The sequence below is a fragment of the Lithobates pipiens genome, unplaced genomic scaffold, assembly GCF_037356315.1.
Source record: "Lithobates pipiens isolate NorthernLeopardFrog02 unplaced genomic scaffold, aLitPip1_a1.2 Scaffold_1, whole genome shotgun sequence".
Classification (NCBI taxonomy): domain Eukaryota; kingdom Metazoa; phylum Chordata; class Amphibia; order Anura; family Ranidae; genus Lithobates; species Lithobates pipiens.
In genome coordinates this window covers 234,426,595-234,441,672 of record NW_027507685.1, presented here as the reverse complement: position 1 = coordinate 234,441,672, position 15,078 = coordinate 234,426,595, and positions in this window count along the sequence as shown.

Genomic DNA, 15,078 nt, shown 5'->3' with positions numbered 1-15,078 from the left:
ATACACATATATCTGTACATCTGTCCCCCCCAAACTCACAGGTCAGATCGTTCCTCGGATCAGAGTCACAGATCGGATCCTTTTTCGGATCAGCAAATAATAATTGAATTTGCAAAAACCTGTGAAAATTCCACCACCATATAGTCCCCACTGTAATATCCACAATCTCCCCCACTGTAATATTGGCCGAGTATGGCTGGGTACAGCTGAGCATGGCTGGGTATTACCGAGTATTGACAGAAAATTGCAGAGTATTGGCAGGATATTGCAGAGTATTGGCAGGGAATTGCAGAGTATTGGCAGGGAATTGCAGAGTATTGGCAGGGAATTGCAGAGTATTGGCAGGGAATTGCAGAGTATTGGCAGGGAATTGCAGAGTATTGGCAGGGTATGGAGGGGTGGCTGTGACTACAATTGTCACAGAGCAGCGCTGTGGGCACTACAGATGCAGCCCACAGCGCTGCTGCCATCCAATCTCTCCCCTCCACTGCACAGATCTCAAACGCCGGTTTGTTTACAAGTGATCGCTCCGTCATTTGACAAAGCAATCACATTGTAAATGGTCGGAGGCTGCACCAAGATTGCTGCCACTCCCAAGACAGGCCAAAGCCATGGCCTTCCCTAAGGCCAAGGCCACGGAGTGCTCCACGGATCGCGGCGGGGACTCCCCTAGTGGCGGTAGATGTAATTGCGGTAACACCGCCCAAGTAGTGGGAACGGCATTACCATGAGGGGGAAGAGTAATCATTTAGATTACTCGTTACCCTCTAAAGTAATGACGTTAAGTAATGCCGTTTACTTTAACTCCATTAGTTACATCACTGGTGACAACACAGACTCACTGAATTTATGGAGACATGTTGGCACCCTATTGTGATTAGAACTACAATCTCCTCCCCCTCTCCTTATCTCCATTACAAAGAGGGGTGTTGCTTTGTAGTACACTGACAGAAGCTGAGAAAGTGGATAACACTGAAATCTCAGCTCAGGCCACAGGAACTTACAAGGTCACTGGAATTCTGACAGGATTAATAGGTATTTTTCTGTACCTGCTGAAAATTTACTTACCGAAATGCAGCCTCCACATGTAAGAACCTTGCTGGAATAGATGACCTTTTTGTTCTTGGGTTTATATTTACATAAAGGTTGTGTTAATGCAGTGCTCCTTCTAACCACTAGAGGGAGCTAGGGTTGAAGGATCCCTCTTGGGGTAATCTTCTGCACATTGGGGGTTGGGTTCACCAAGCTTTGTCACCATTTTCTGTATCAATCAAACACTGACGAATGTCTTTTTTCTCTTACCAGACTCTCACAGAACCTGAATATTTCAATATGACGGTAGAGGAATATTTGGCTCATGAAAATGAGTATTCCGAAGATTCTTCCCTGATCAGCGAAGAAGGCTCTGTAAACTCAGAGGACCTGGAGGATTCTGAAGGTTCTTCCATAATATGCAAAGAAGCCTCTGTAAATCAAGAGGTCCTGGAGGATTGGGAAGAGTCTTCCACCACAAGCGAAGAAGTCAATGTAAATGTGGAGCCCATTCCTCATCTAAAATCCACAAAAGATGATGTCATTGGTAAGTATTATAATAGAGAGTTATAAGGCAAGCACAGCAGGGCAATATAATATATGTCACCTACATATATACTATATACACTGGGGTCACCACTATATACACAGACACTCACATATATACTATATACACTGGGGTCACTGCTATATACACCAAGAAGGGTAACTACATAGAGTAAGTAGGTGTTAGAACCCCTGGCAGGTTTCCATTAGGGAGATTCACCATCTCCATTTGATCACCAATGTCACCAGGATGGAAAGTGATGGAAGATCCACCAGGACAGAAATAAACCTTCTGATGGGGACAATGGTCTAGGAGGGGACTCAGATATTTCTTCCTAAGTCTTTCTGTGTTTACAGAACAGAAAATAATTAAAGGGAAATCTCTCCATTGGGACCCTTCCTGTAGCAGTATAGGAACTACAATAGGCAATAGCTTGGGCAGCCAATCAGATGGTGTCCGGTGTGAGGCGACAGGTATCAGGTATGAAGGAGATGCATAGACCTGCCAGGCAACCTGGTTGTAAACTAAAGGATTGCACATAACAGACTGACAGAGCTGCTGCCATTATCCCCATCATTGCCACTGGGAGTAGTCATGCGGACAGACGTGTTCTGGGCTCTGTATGGGGGCTGCAGGAGAAGATTCCTTCTATTTTAACATATAGTGTCCAGAACATAACTGCTCACAGGAATCATTCCCCTGCTCCTGTAGAGCCCCCCCCCCCCCCCCACTATGTATTGTTCTATTATATCATTTAAATGAGTGCACTATATAGATTTCTGTCTATAGAGCATCACTAGAGTTCAGGTGGCACACTTGTACAACTGCTGAGATAAAACCATTATAGAATACTGGAATGATTGTTATTTAGGATAAGCAGAATGATGGGATTGCAATGAGAGGAAGGAAGAGTAAATCACAAACATACTAAGCAGGAAGCACAGCCTGCATATGTAATGTAGCAGATCGGTGGTCTTTATCACCAAGATCTCAGCGCAGTCAGAGATCACATTAGGATTTCTATCTCTAGGTGGCCACAAACTCTAAATATCGTTCGAGGTTCACAATCATTTTATGTCCACATATTCTGTGTAACATCAATAAATGATGTGTAAATAGTAGAAATATAAATAATTGCTTTCTTTTTTCTCCCCAGAAGCAAAAAATGACCCAACTGCCACTGAAAGTGAGCACATAGTCCATGGGACTTTATCACCGGTCCCATCCAGCATAGAGGAGAAGCCCAGCGATGAGGAGATATCCAGTGATGAGATGTCCAGCGAGGAGGAGATGTCCAGCGATGATGAGATGTCCAGCGATGATGAGATGTCCAGCGATGATGAGATGTCCAGCGATTAGGAGAAGCCCAGTGAGGAGGAGAAGCCCAGCAAATTTTCAATAGAAGATTTAACAATCCTTGATTAACTCGGAGAGGGGTACTATGGGAAGGTGCTATTGGCCTTCCATCCCTCCTATCAACAGAAGTTGGCGGTGACGATGGTTAAACCAGACAGATATCAAGGCTTCGATATTCCAGAGCGCTACATACTGGAATCAATAAGGGACCGTCCGTATATAACTCATATATTTGGAACGTTCCAAACAGAGGTAAGTCTTTTTATCTCCCAGTCTTTTCATCCTATTCCTGTACTGCTCCCTCTACTGACCCAGACCCTCTAAAATCAATGTTATGCGAATAACAACTTTTTGGCAGTCAAAACTTTCATGAGGATAAGCCTCTCCCTTCCCCCAATGACAGTCTTTGGGTGTATCAATCAGTCCTTTGACCAATGACTGTTAAAGTGTGAGAGGCAGAAGGGAGCCCCATTTGTATCCCACACCAGCTTTTTCTATGGGCTCCGACTGTAGTTGGGGAAGTATTATAGGTAAGAGGAGAACTCTAGAGTGCTTCCTGCAAGGCTGGAGGTTGGTGAAGTCATCTGTATTCATATGCGAGTACAAGACTTTACATGGCCCCAGAGGTAAGATCCCTGATATTAGACTGAATTTTATTGTTTATTATGGGATATAGAGAAGACATAAAGGGGCTCCCCTTTCACTAAATGGAGAATTCCTCCACTGGGGCCGCGGTTGTTTTCAGTGGATCTCCAGGCCGGAACTATATCCAACAAAATGAGGGATTCTGAGAGTTGCAGCAGTGTTGGAGCTTCTTTGTGGAGGACATTGAGTCCGGGGTGTAGATGGCGGGATCTGTCCGCTCCGATTCACACATACAAATGGGATAAAAGTTTCAGGCTCACCTGCTGAACTCCTACTCTATGCCATGGTGAGAGCTTGTGAACATTGAGCTATTGGGGTCCATATTCCTTTATCTATCCCCTTTAATATGAACAATTAAAGTGTACCTCAAGGAAAAATGGTCTTCTTTTAGTTTTGGATAGAATAAGGAAGATTTAGACCCTCTCTCTGGTTTTTATTGGTGTCCTCATTAAGGAAGTCACACTCTTTATGTGTACTGGTGACTGTTGCTCGTGAGAGAGAAAAGAAATGAAATGCAAAATGTTACAGCTGTCCCCAGATCAGGAATAGAGGGAAAGTCTTCCAATGGTGACACCTGTTGCAGGGACAAAACTCTAAAAGAAGAATTATTTTCACTTTGGGAATTGTCATTTGACTTCCTCTTGAGTCTCTGGGACAGGAAGTGAAGGGAAGTTTCCCCAACAGCACACAGACAGCAGAAATAAATTGGCAAGGGCCTTAACCCTTCCATACTCTATTCAGGACCTGTAGGCGGCATTAGAATTATCTGGAATAGATGTTATTGGGATTAGATATACATCAATGGTGTGTTAATGCAGTGCTTCTTCTGACCATTAGAGGGAGCTAGAGGTTGAAGGATTCCCCTTGGGGTAATCTTCTGCACATTGGGGGTTGGGTTCACCAAGCTTTGTCACCATTTTCTGTATCAATCAGAAACACTAATGAATGTCTTTTTCTCTTTCCAGATTCTCAACAAACAGGAATATTTTAAAAACGGATATGGAGACATTTATGGCCTGTGAATACCGACACATTGCGATAAAGAAGCCAGAACAGGAGAACTTCAAAAACTTTTCCTACATCTGCAATAGTCTGAAGCCGAAACTATCGCCATCTCCCCAAAAGGGAAAAAAATGTCCACCTGCAAGGTGATTCTATAATGTGCTAGTATCCATCGCATGGCACATTATGAAGTACTTACTATAAAACCAAGCCCTCCAGAGGCACATTGTCACCGCTAACAGGGCTTCCATCTTCACCCACTCTTCCTTCGGGTTCACAGACTCCGGCCATTTGAATGGCCTAGCCACGATGATGTCACTCCCACGTATGCACATGGAAGTCACGGCTGTGACACAAAGCTCTAGAGGGACGCCACGAGTATGTGTTCCTTTCAAAGCACATGTGCCGGTGACGTCACCAGCTGCAGCAACATCGAATATCTCTTAAGGGCCGGTTCACACAGCGAGGCGAGGCGACACGGCTCGCCTCGCCTCGCTCCCGCAAGTCGCCCCCGTTCTGTACTATGGAACCGTTCTGAGAGGAGCGACTCGAGTCGCTCCGACTCAGAAAAAAGGTTCCTGTACTACTTCGGGGCGACTTCGGGGGCGACTTGCATTGACTTCTATACAGAAGTCCTCTGCAAGTCGCCGCTGAGCTCCCCGCAAGTCGCGGCGAGGTAAGTCGGAGACGCCTCGCCGCGGCTCGCTGTGTGAACCGGCCCTAACCGATTCACTGTACCTATAGGTAAGCCTTATTATAGGCTGGAGGTACAACTGAAAAAGCTGACTTTACTACCACTTTACACCACTGATACACCCTGTGTAGTGTCAATATTAGCCTTTACTATTAGCACTTTAGATTGTGAACGTCCCATAGACTTTAATAGGGTTCTAAAGTTCACATGAAGTTTAGGTCTGTTCGCAGGTTCTGGTTTGAACCGAACAGGGGGGTGTTCGGCTCATCCTTAAACCTGTGTAAATGTGGCCTAAATGCTAAACAAAATATCGAATTTACGGTCTTGATTTGTGAACCTTAGAAACCCAAAACTGATGATTCAGGGACAATCCGATCGCCTTAGGGGGTCAGGAAGGAATTTTTCCCCCTTTGGAGACCATCTTACCAAGGGGGGTTTTTGCCTTCCTCTGAATCATCGTAAGGTTTCGGGGTCTGAAAAGGCATCATTTCTGAGGAATCACTGACCGATCTCCAATTGATAGATAGACAGATAGCTCAGGATTGCACTACGCACAGAGCTCAGGGTTCAGGATTGCACTAAGCACAGAGCTCAGGGTTCAGGATTGCACTACGCACAGAGCTCAGGGTTCAGGATTGCACTAAGCAGAGAGCTCAGGGTTCAATAGTCTGAAGCCGAAACTATCGCCATCTCCCCAAAAGGGAAAAAAATGTCCACCTGCAAGGTGATGCTATAATGTGCTAGTATCCATCGCATGGCACATTATGAAGTACTTACTATAAAACCAAGCCCTCCAGAGGCACATTGTCACCGCTAACAGGGCTTCCATCTTCACCCACTCTTCCTTCGGCTTCACAGACTCCGGCCATTTGAATGGCCTAGCCACGATGATGTCACTCCCACGTATGCACATGGAAGTCACGGCTGTGACACAGAGCTCTAGGGGGACGCCATGAGTATGTGTTCCTTTCAAAGCACATGTGCCGGTGACGTCACCAGCTGCAGCAACATCAAATATCTCTTAACCGATTCACTGTACCTATAGGTAAGCCTTATTATAGGCTGGAGGTACAACTGAAAAAGCTGACTTTACTACCACTTTACACCACTGATACACCCTGTGTAGTGTCAATATTAGCCTTTACTATTAGCACTTTAGATTGTGAACGTCCCATAGACTTTAATAGGGTTCTAAAGTTCACATGAAGTTTAGGTCTGTTCGCAGGTTCTGGTTTGAACCGAACAGGGGGGTGTTCGGCTCATCCTTAAACCTGTGTAAATGTGGCCTAAATGCTAAACAAAATATCGAATTTACGGTCTTGATTTGTGAACCTTAGAAACCCCAAACTGATGATTCAGGGACAATCCGATCGCCTTAGGGGGTCAGGAAGGAATTTTTCCCCCTTTGGAGACCATCTTACCAAGGGGGGTTTTTGCCTTCCTCTGAATCATCGTAAGGTTTCGGGGTCTGAAAAGGCATCATTTCTGAGGAATCACTGACCGATCTCCAATTGATAGACAGACAGATAGCTCAGGATTGCACTACGCACAGAGCTCAGGGTTCAGGACACATACTCTCTCCCAGGGTTGCAGCAAATGGTGGCACATGTGTTTTGGGATTTGTAAACATCAATATTGGGAGTAGCTTTTTAATTTAATAAATTGGATGTTTTAAATATACTACACTATGGATACGCCTCTTTCTTATTTATCATCTGAATAACGCATTCACATTGAGGAAAGTAAAGTACCTGGAAAAGCATCATAAAGCGACACAGGGGCTCACACTGTGAAGGCGTTTTCACCCCTGCAGGGGCAGGGGATCTGGTGAGTGCAAAACCATCACGTGCACAAAAAAACGCACCGGGGTTTTCATTTTCAGGGATTAAGAAATTAACCAACTGTGCACAAGTCACCTTTATCACGTTTTTGGACTATTATATTTTTTATTATTTTATTTTTTATTATTTATATTATTATTATTTTTTTTATATATTTTTCATATATTTCCATTTTTCATATATATTTTTTATATATTTAATGCTGGGCACCAGTCACTTATATTGGAGTTACAACCATTTACTTATTTATTCACTGCCACTTTTGCTTCTCTGTTGTGCGTTTTTTTTTCTAACATATATGCAAGTGTAGAGATATATATATATATATATATATATATATATATATATATATATATATATATATATATATATATATATATATATACACACACATATATGTATGGTTTTTTGTATTAAGACTTTACTGAATTTCTAACACAGATTGGTGGACCCAACACTACACAGAGGTTCTAACACTTAATCAATTTTTCACTTCTATTTTTATCCAATTTTTCACTAATTTTATTTATTCCAATGACCGATCTCACCGAACACCCTTTCTATGTTTTTTATATAATTCTTATAGTTTATTATCAAATTAGGATAAAATTCATTTCTGGTGGTCAAGGCACTACACAGATTCTGATGTAGTTGGCCTTACAAGATTTTGGATAAAGTCACCAACAAATATATCTTAAGGCCCAACGGTTCTTTCTTCCTTAATATTAGTGGATAAAACGTAGCTTTTTGGTTTGGGTTTATATTCTGCACTTTTTGAGGTATAGCGCCACGTCTACCTACACCTTTCCCATTTCAGGATTGCACTAAGCACAGAGCTCAGGGTTCAGGATTGCACTAAGCACAGAGCTCAGGGTTCAGGATTGCACTATGCACAGAGCTCAGGGTTCAAGATTGCACTACACACAGAGCTCAGGGTTCAGGATTGCACTACACACAGAGCTCAGGGTTCAGGATTGCACTAAGCACAGAGCTCAGGGTTCAAGATGGCACTAAACACAGAGCTCAGGGTTCAAGATGGCACTAAACACAGAGCTCAGTGTCCAAGATTGCACTAAGCGCAGAGCTCAGGGTTCAGGATTGCACTAAGCACAGAGCTCAGGGTTCAGGATTACACTAAGCACAGAGCTCAGGGTTCAGCCCCTTCTCAGCTCTGTAAGTGAAAAAAAGTTGTGCTACTAATAAAATGTGATAGACAGAATGACTCAGCAGCTAGCATCAACAATCTATTGAAATTCTATAGAAAAAGCGAAAAATAAATAAAATGCAGCGCTAGTGAAAAAATGTAGTGATCTCCAAAACCATATCACAGTCATATGAGTTAAAATAATCCCCAATAATTTTAAACCACTTTAAAGAAACACCATAAACAGCGGAAATGTGCGGTGACACAATGTAACTAGTTCCAAACTGAGGGGAGAGGCAAAACTTAAACCGGACCTTTGAAGGCCCGTAATAGCAAACTGCTTCTCCAAAGTGTGAAAGAAATATATATATATTTTAAGATAATAAAAGCTGACTTCAAACAATTAAAGGAATAGTCCGTGAGTATATATAAAGAATGAACTTGCTCCCTCGGGAGGGCTGTAGTCCTATTAAATAAGTAAGGAGTACTGTCTCTTCAGACTGCTGCTACACCATAAAGCCTGTATACATCCATACGTCACCAATAATAATCCATATGTAGGTAATAAACAGATAAGGTAAGCTTACCCCATAAGATGGACACACAATATATAGCGGTGAGTCAAATGAGCGTTTGGACCGCCAGATTCAGCAGGTCTTTCAACGGAGACGCTGGCAATATGGAGACGTATTCTAACTACTTCCAAGAGGAAGAAGCAGTGGATGGCCGGTACTGCAATCACTCCAAAAGGTAATCGAACCCATGAAGCAAGCCAATCTCTGGATCTCTGGATGTATGCAACTCTCAATGGTATGCAATGGTCGATTCCCACTCATAAAAAAGGGGAGAAAAAAAGGCTTCCACATATCCCTCCTGTAAGTCCATATAAAAATCATAAAAAACACATAACGCGGTAACAAAAAAGAGTGAGTTAAAAACCCGACATGTTTTGAAGGTCCTTCTATTGGGGCATCTGACTCACTGTTGGCCACCACTCTGAATATATTACCCTTTCAATTACCCAGAAAAGAATCAGCTGTGCTTTGCTGACAAGCAAATCCCTCAGTCAGCCAATCATAAGTGTTTCCCACAGGTTGGCGCCTCCCTCCACATATAATTAACCAATCTACACCACTGAGAACATGACTCCTCATGACTCTTTAATCACCTGACCAAACCTCAGCCGCCAGCGTCATTGCGCTCCAGCTCTGTGCGATCCAAGCCTCAAATGCGCTGTTAACCAGTCAGATCGGAGATGCAAATTACACATCTCCCTTCCGGAAATTCTCATTGCGCTTCCGGAAACGCGCTCCAAGCCTTGCGGTGATTCCGGCAAAAAACAGAAGTCCCCCGCAATAGGCTGGACGGCCGGTCAGGGAGAGTCACCACAATGAATAACGCGGCCAGGTCAGGAGGAAAGGGGAGATCACTGCAGTGGGTTAAACGGCCAAATCGGGGGGGGGGGAATTTAAACCAAAAAATTGTTATATATAACAAAAATAAAAGAAGGTGGGCATGCCCTAATCCACCTTTCAAATATATAAAAGGCGACCAAGGATGAGTGCAATACCCCAGCTCACAAAATGAGAATGGCATTACACCTAAAGTGCAAGCTTAGCCAAAAAAAAAAACTTTTTAAAAATTTTTGCATACAAAAACTTCATTCATGAAAAATACAGATCCAAACATGACAATATCATGATTACTAGAGACCACCTACAATTACTAAACCTACAAAGACTGGAAGAAAAAAAAAAAAATAACCACTTCAAGATTTGTTAATAAATTCATTTATGTCCCACTCAATGTTTATCCCATGGGGAGAGTACAACTTGAGCTGGTATATCCAGAATGTTTCAAGTTTTAAGACTCCCCTAACACGGGACCCCCCTCTCCAATGAGGGACCAATTTATCTGTAGCACTGACCCCCCCGAAGGAGTGGATGATTTTATTGGGCTTACCGTTACCTTCTTTACATCGTGCGTGTTTAGGGGTTTCCCGAGGTAGATGACCCAAGAACTGTAGAGACTGACGCCAGATCCACTTAAAGCAGGGCTTGACAAATTTTCTTGGAATCTAGGAGCCAGCTAAAAAAGTTAGGAGCCAGGTCCGTAACGGCAATCCGGACTTGTCCCTGGCCTGACATGGAGACAAGTGAGGGGAAGATAGCGCAGCCCCCCCACCTGTCTCCAAGTCATTGCCCATAGCTCTTAGATTACATTTTATTTTTTATTTTTTTTAAATGACAATTGATTGTTTTTGTTTTTTAAATTGCATTTTAGTGTAAATATGAGATCTGAGGTCTCTCTGACCCCGGATCTCATATTTAAGAGGACCTGTCATGCTTTTTTCTATTACAAGGGATTTTTACATTCCTTGTAATAGGAATAAAAGTGACATTTTTTTTAAAAAAGAACAGTGAAAAAATAAAAAGTTAAAATAAGAAATACAATAAAAATTTAAATGTGCCCTGTCCCGCCAAGCTTGCGTGCAGAAGCGAACGCATATGTGAGTAGCGCCTGCATAGGAAAGTGGTGTTCAAACCACACATGAGGTATCGCCCCGATCTATAGAGCGAGAGCAATAATTCTAGCCCTAGGCCTCCTCTGTAACTCAAAACATGCAACCTGTAGAATTTTTTAAACGTCGCCTATGGAGATTTTAATGGACAAAAGTTTGTCGCCATTCCATGAGCGGACGCAATTTTGAAGTGTGACATGTTGGGTATCAATTTACTCAGCGTAATATTATTTTTCACAATATAAAAAAAATTGGGCTAACTTTATTGTTGTCTTTTTTTTTTTATTATTAAATAATTAATTTTCCCCCAAAAAAGTGCGCTTGTAAGTCCGCTGCACAAATACGGTGTGACAGACAGTATTGCAACGACCACCATTTTATTCTCTAGGTTGTTAGAATAAAAAATATAATGTTTAGCAGTTCTTAGTAAAGGGGAGGAGATGGGCGGGCAGTGAAAGCTCCATTAGCATTGCTGGCTGTCATACTAACAGCCACCACTAGAGGGCGCGGGATTCCAGAAGGAAACATAGGACCGCAGAAGGCCTCAAAGCCGTGGCCTCAATTACCGGCCAGCGGCGGCGCGGCCCGACGCGATCACGCCGGGGGGGTGCACGGAGACAGGATACCCCCAGCTGTGCTGCCCATGTGCCAGGTCGCTAATTCTAGTTGCAAATGTTACCTGGCGCCCGGGTTTTGTCGAGCCCTGACTTAAAGGGATTTTTATCTGCGAAAAATAGTTAACAACACAGTCTCTAAACGTAGGGTTAGAGGGTTTGGGTAGAAAAGTCATTCACAACTGGATCCTCACCCTTATTTGATAGTCCTTCTCTCACCAGGCCTAGCAGCCAACAGGGTGTTTAAATCAAGAACAAGTCTCTGCCACAGACTGTGCTATAGAACACTTGAGTGAAAGTTTGTAGAACCCTTGTATGGTACCAGTATCCGGCAGCCGGTCTGGCGATACCAATCAGTGTCTGCCAACCCTCTCCTCCAATCCCTACACTGGCTCCCATTCAGCGTCTGCCAACCCTCTCCTCCAAACCCTACACTGGTCTCCATTCAGTGTCCTCCAACCCTATCCTCCAATCCCTATACTGGCCACCATTCAGTGTCTGCCAATCCTCTCCTCCAATCCTTACACTGGCTCCCAATCAGTGTCTGCCAACTCTCTACTCCAATCCCTACACTGGCTCCCAATCAGTGTCTGCCAACCCTCTCCTCCAATCCCTACACTGGCTCCCAATCAGTGTCTGCCACCCCTCTCCTCCAATCCCTACACTGGCGCCCAGTGTCCACCAACCCTCTCCTCCAATCCCTACACTGGCTCCCAATCGCCCAGCAAATTAAATTTAAAATACTAACCGCAACATACAAAGCCATTCACAGCTCTGCCCCTGAGCTACATCACCAATCTCATCTCCAAACATCACCCAAACCGACCTCTCCGCTCTTCTCAAGACCTCCTACTCTCAAGCTCTCTCATCTCCTCCTCCCATGCTCGTCTCCAGGATTTATCCAGAGCCTCTCCCATCCTCTGGAACTCGCTACTTCCACTGGTCCGGCTATCCCCTACTCTTGCTACCGTCAGGCGATCCCTGAAAACTCATCTCTTCAGGGAAGCCTATCACCTCTCCAACTGATCTCCTACCACTTCCATCAACTCATCCCCCACAGTTATAACCTTTTGTACCACCTGCCCCACCCTATTAGATTGTAAGCTCTTCTGAGCAGGGCCCTCTTAATACTCTTGTATTTTATTGTATTGTAACTGTATTGTCTCCATTTTATATTGTAAAGCGCTGTGTACATTATTGCCGCTATATAAATCCTGTATAATAATAATAATAATCATTTTCCTTCTACTTCACAATTATGTGGCACTTTGTGTTGGACTATCACATAAAATCCAATCCCAATAAAATACATCTATGTTTTTGGCTGTAACATGACAAGATGTGGAACATTTCAATGGGTATGAATACTTATTCAAAGCACTGTATATATATATATATATATATATATATATATATATATATATTAGTTTACATCACGCAACGGTCTATGCCTTGTGAGATGGTGGAGGAGGAATGCTGGATCAGTAATCTGTATATGAGGTGAACATGCTGCTTTTCCCCTCATTTTCTATCCAAACAGGTTTTGTTTAGAGGGAATATTCAAGGAGGAATTATGGTCAAAAACAGAATTCTTATAAAGAACTATGAAATGTTTGCCATTTTTTCTGTAGAATGGTAGGATAACTGTGCAATAGAAAGTGCAGACAACCCCCTGCTCTAAAATCTACTGAGATTAAATAAATTGCAGGATATGTGTGAGGAGTTTGGTGTCCACTTTCTCAGGTTTGTTGAATGTTGCTGTGGCACTATTCAACTTTAGTATCCACCTTTCCGGAGAGGAAGAAGAAGGGGACTGGTACATGAAGATGAAGGGCCTGCAACAAGAAGAGGAATACGTGCTTCCATTGTGAAGAAAAAATAAGGGCTTGCAACATGAAGAAGAAGAGGGACTTGCAACATGAAGAGGAAGAGTGACCTGCAACATGACGAAGGAGAAAGGCCTAGAACATGACAAAGAAGAAAGGTCTGCAACAGGAAGAAGAAGAGGGACTTGCAACATGATGAAAAAGAAAGGCCTGGAACATGAAGAAGAAGAAATGTCTGCAACATGAAGATGAAAGGCCTGCAACATGAAAAAAGAGAAAGGCCTGCAACATGACGAAGAAGAAAGGCCTGCAACATGACGAAGAAGAAAGGCCTGCAACATTAAGAGCAAGAGGGACCTGCAACATAAAGAAGAAGAACTGCAACGTAAAGGAGAAAGGTCTGCAACATGAAGAAGAAAGGCCTGGAACATGGTGAAAAAGAAAGGCCTGGAACATGAGGAACAAAAGGGACCTGCAACATAAAGAAGAAAGGTCTGCAACACGAAGAAGAAGAGGGACCTGCAACGTAAAGAAAAAGAAAGGCCTGAAACATTACAAAAAAGAAAGGCCTGGAACATGAGGAACAAGAGGGACCTGCAACATGAAGAAAAGCGAACTGCAACATGAAGAAGAGGAGCGGCCTGCAACATGAAAAAGAAGAAAGGCCTGGAACATGAAGAAGAAGAGGGACCTGCTACATGAAGAAGAGGGACCTGCTACATGAAGAAGAAGAGGGACCTGCTACATGACGAAGAAGAGGGACCTGCTACATGACGAAGAAGAGGGACCTGCTACATGAAGAAGAAGGGCCTGTAAAAAAATAAAAATAAAGTCCTGCAACATGAAGGAGAATAAGGACCTGCAGTTTGATGTAGAAAAGGGCCAGATAAAAGAAGGTAGAAGCATGCTGTCAGGAAATGTTCCATCCGCTGATAATATCTGTCTCTTGGCGTGCAGTACTGAGGTCCACCAGCAGGTGTCTCCTGTCAGTTTTGAGCTGTCAGGAGAGCTTTTCCCTGCTGATGCTATATCATCTTTGGGCCGCAGTACTGGCGTCCACCAGCGGATGGATCCTGGCAGTATGGAGCAGGCAGCACCTCCTGCAATCAGGTGTCACTTGAGGCCAATCACAGGCCTATAAATAGCTGGCAAGCAGTCATATGTTTGCCTCGGTATTGTTCCTTGTGCCCTGACCTGCTGCTTGCGATCCTGAACCTGTTCCTGTACCCTGAACCTGTGACCCGTGGCTCTGATCCTGTTTCCCTGTCCTGGTCCCAACCCTGTCCCACCTGTTACCATTATTCCTGTCCTGAAGTCTGATCCATCCATCCTCTCCCTGTCCTGTGTTCCTTACCCCATTTGCTGATCCTCTGTGTATGACCCTGGCCTGCCTATCGTTTACGGTACTTGCATTTCCCATTTATTGTACATATCTGTCTGTTGTTGTTTGGGGGTCTTTGTTGGTTGGTTTATTGCACTGTGTGGTTGTATTCATATTATTCACTTCCTTAAATAAATCATATTTCACTTATACACGTTTGGGTTCCCTCTGTTGCAGTCCACACAGTTCTGGTCTTATCTGATACGTGACACATGCCTTCCAACCATCTCTGATTCAGCGGGACATTCCCGCAATTGGTAACTCTGTCCCGGGTCTCGGGCACCCTCATTCCAGGACAATACAGTGTCCCAGAATTGCTCCTTGGCCCTGGACCGATCTGATGCCCCCTAAAATATCCCTCATATCGCTGATGTCACTCACTGACAGCCTGTGGTGGACCCCCTGGCTGGCGAGACCCCCTTTTACATGAGCCACCGGCTGAGTGCCCAAATGGTTGCTAGCCGCTGTCCGCCTG